Consider the following 4,011-nt stretch of genomic DNA (forward strand, 5'->3'; position numbering starts at 1 on the left):
GTTGGTAGAATGTGGAAAGACCCACCTCATTGGTTAATATTCCCTGAAGGAGAAACATCTGTTGGGTTGGTAGAATGTGGAAAGACCCACCTCATTGGTTAATATTCCCTGTAGTATAAACATCTGTTGGGTTGGTAGAATGTGTAAAGACCCACCTCATTGGTTAATATTCCCTGTAGTAGATACATCTGTTGTTGTTGGTAGAATGTGGAAAACCCACCTCATTGGTTAATATTCCCTGAAGGAGAAACATCTGTGGGTTGGTAGAATGTGTAAAGACCCCACTCATTGGTTAATATTCCCTGAAGGAAAACATCTGTTGGGTTGGTAGAATGTGTAAAGACCCCCCTCATTGGTTAATATTCACTGTAGGAGAAACATCTGTTAGTTGGTGGAATGTGTAAAGACCCACCACATTAGTTAATATTCCTTGTAGTAGAAACATCTGTTGGGTTGGTAGAATGTAGAAGTAGGTTTTAAATTCATACTTATTACAAATCTGCAGTTGTCTGACTATTATATTATTATTTAATGAAAGAAATTTAAAAATGCACTTTTTGTCTGGAAATAAAATAAACATTTATCTGCGTTAACCACTCCAGTCAACAGATGGCGATATGCGTTTTCAGGCGATGCTATCAGAGTGACGTATAATGTAGTGGACGGGACGCTTCTTCAACAACATCTCGTCAGCCACCTCGGTAGCTTCCTAGCGGAAACGTTCAAGCTGTTCAGACTGCTTCGGTCTATATTTACTTCTGTATTTGGAACATAATTCTGTCTTTTAACTAGTTTCCCCATTTCATGTCATATTTCCGTTTAGTCCAGGTAACGGTAGCTGGCTTGATAAATGAGCCTATCACTAGGCTAGTCGCTAACTAGCTAGGTTAGCTGACTAACATCGCCCGACCATGAGCTCAGCAAGCTGCTGCCCTCCTGCTAAAAAAGAGGTCTGCGTGGAAGGAGAAAGAAGGTATTTGGCTGAACGTTGTCGTGAAAGAGGAGAATGAGAGGAGGATGTCACAGTAAACGAAGAAGTAGAGGGTGAGGCTGTTACACAGAAAGAAGAGGAAGAAAACGATTATACTTTTTTTGGAGTGAATGAAGGAGAGATAACTGTCATATTGAAGGAGGAGGAGAGGGAAGAAGAGGAGGAGACAGAAGATCTGAGTAACACCAGTAAGTCCTGTCTTGAAAAATAGTTGTTGAACTGATACGTGGTTTTAAAACGGCATTCTACTCTAGTTCTGAGCCTTAAATGCTGTGTTTTAATGTAGGAATTGATAAAGCTACACTGTAAGATGTGAATAGCATCAAGAAGCTGGTCAACAACAAAACTTTAACAATGGATTTGCACCCAAAATCACAACTTAAATGTCTCACGGAATGGACTTGCCTTCATTCAATACGGCAATTCCACTGTACTAAACTGGAGGCGATTTCCAGCCCACCGTTGTCTGCGGTCAAGTGAGCCGACAGTCGCAAAACGCGGTCAGGCCATCTGCTCTTCGGTTTCTTCCTGAATTTGCGTGCGCGAATACACTTTACGGAATGGCGTTTTTTTCAGGTAGGGAAACTGAGTTGAATGGACTCTCATGCACAGGTAGTCAAGACGATGGCTTCAAATCATTACAAGGCAAACCGTTTGAAAGCACACTTATTCAATCTTCCATCATAAAAATGATACCAAATCGTTTATTTAATTTCCCGCGTTATCATAAAGTACTTAATCATTGCTAGAGTGTCAAGCGTAGGCTGGACTGGTGTAAACGCTACAACATACAATGACATTCTAGACCATTCTATAGGCCTCTCTGACTAAGAACCACACAGAGACCTGCATTTTGTAGTGGCTTTAATAACACTTGTGAAAAGTGACTTCAGGTGATTGAGGGATCTAGTCTAGATTAAACGTCATAGGAAGTTTTATCATATGAAGGTTTCATTCAGGTCTCTGTTTAATTAAATCATCTGTTTGTCTTTGACAGGAGAGAGACCAGACTCTCCTTCTGACAGCAGGAGAGTCCTTCAGGGAAACCAGACCCGAGACGTCCAAACCAGCAGGACGACATCACTGCTCCCAGTGTGGAAAGAGTTTACCAGTTAGGGAGCCTGAGAACACATAAGAGAATACACACTGGAGAGAAGCCTTACCACTGTTCCCAATGTGGAATGACGTTTACCCAGTTAGGGAGCCTGAGAACACATAAGAGAATACACACTGGAGAGAAGCCTTACCACTGCTCCCAATGTGGAATGACGTTTACCCAGTTAGGGAGCCTGCAAACGCATGAGAGGGGACACACGGGGAAAAGCTTTTCCAATGTTCCCATTGTGGAAAGAGTTTGGCCAGGTAGGAAACCTGAACAAGCATGAGAGGACACACACAGGTAAGAAGATGTAGCCGCTGCTCCCAGGTGGAGAGAGAGTTACCCCGGTTAAGGGTACCTGAAAGAGCATGAAGGAATACATACAAATACACAGGAGGAGAAGACATACCACTGCTCTCATTGTGGAAAGACATTTCTCCCAGTCAGAGAACCTGAAAACACATGAGAGAATCGAGAGGCTGTGTTCTGACTTGTGTTTTTGACTGAGAATGTGTGTGTTTGTTTGGGCTGTCAGACTTGAGTTCACTTTGTGTAATGTTAGTGCACTATTTTTTATTGTGATTAATCCATTGTCTGAAAGGGTTAAAAACACACTGAAAACATCCAGAATACATCCTATATACAGCTACAATCTACAATGCCATGTAAACACAAGATGACATTGAGGTTAATAAAGTGTGATTTATCAATGGAACATATTTTGACACGTCCACTGTGTGTCTCTGTAGAGTCATAATAGCCATAACAACTAGAGGTCAAACAGGGAGATGGTTCCATTCATTTTCCCACAGGGCTGTGTTTGTTTAGACTCAACCCTGGTGTGATGTTTTGATAACCATGTAAAACCTCTCTGGACAAGGTGACTGAGGACACAGTGTGTTGTCAATTTATTGTCAATGTTTTTAAAATGGTATAACTGCCTTTATTTTAGCTGGACCCCAGGAAGAGTAGCTGCTGCCTTGGCAGGAACTAATGGGGATCCATAATAACCCCAGGAAGAGTAGCTGCTGCCTTGGCAGGAACTAATGGGGATCCATAATAAACCCCAGGAAGAGTAGCTGCTGCCTTGGCAGGATCTAATGGGATCCATATAAACCCCAGGAAGAGTAGCTGCTGCCTTGACAGGACTACTGGGGTTGATTATAGATCCCCATGAAGAGTAGCTGCTGCCTTGGCAGGAACTAATGGGGATCCATAATAAACCCCAGGAAGAGTAGCTGCTGCCTTGGCAGGAACTAATGGGGATCCATAATAAACCCCAGGAAGAGTAGCTGCTGCCTTGGCAGGAACTAATTGGGATCCATAATAAACCCCAGGAAGAGTAGCTGCTGCTTGGCAGGAACTAATGGGGATCCATAATAAACCCCAGGAAGAGTAGCTGCTGCCTTGGCAGGAACTAATGGGGATCCATAATAAACCCCAGGAAGAGGAGCTGCTGCCTTGGCAGGAACTAATGGGGATCCATAATAAACCCCAGGAAGAGTTGCTGCTGCCTTGGCAGGAACTAATGGGGATCCATAATAAACCCCAGGAAGAGTAGCTGCTGCCTTGGCAGGAACTAATGGGATCCATAATAAACCCCAGGAAGAGTAGCTTGCTGCCTTGACAGGAACTAATGGGGATCCATAATAAACCCCAGGAAGAGTAGCTGCTGCCTTGACAGGAACTATGGGGATCCATAATAAACCCCAGGAAGAGTAGCTGCTGCCTTGGCAGGATCTAATGGGGATCCATAATAAACCCAGGAAGAGTAGCTGCTGCCTTGACAGGAACTACTGGGGTTTATATAGATCCCCATGAAGAGTAGCTGCTGCCTTGACAGGAACTACTGGGGTTTATTATAGATCCCATGAAGAGTAGCTGCTGCCTTGGCAGGAACTAATGGGGATCCATAATAAAC

The 4,011-nt window shown here is 43.5% G+C and overlaps 1 long non-coding RNA gene across 1 annotated transcript; it reads left to right on the top strand.

The window, feature by feature from the left end:
- Nucleotides 1–822: 822 nt before the first annotated feature.
- On the top strand, nt 823–2,021 carry LOC116368456 (uncharacterized). Its single transcript, XR_004208540.1, has 2 exons — nt 823–1,179; nt 1,989–2,021. It is a non-coding gene; the product is annotated as an uncharacterized LOC116368456 (long non-coding RNA).
- The last annotated feature ends 1,990 nt before the right edge of the window (nt 2,022–4,011 follow it).

The sequence above is a fragment of the Oncorhynchus kisutch genome, unplaced genomic scaffold, assembly GCF_002021735.2.
Source record: "Oncorhynchus kisutch isolate 150728-3 unplaced genomic scaffold, Okis_V2 scaffold1924, whole genome shotgun sequence".
Classification (NCBI taxonomy): domain Eukaryota; kingdom Metazoa; phylum Chordata; class Actinopteri; order Salmoniformes; family Salmonidae; genus Oncorhynchus; species Oncorhynchus kisutch.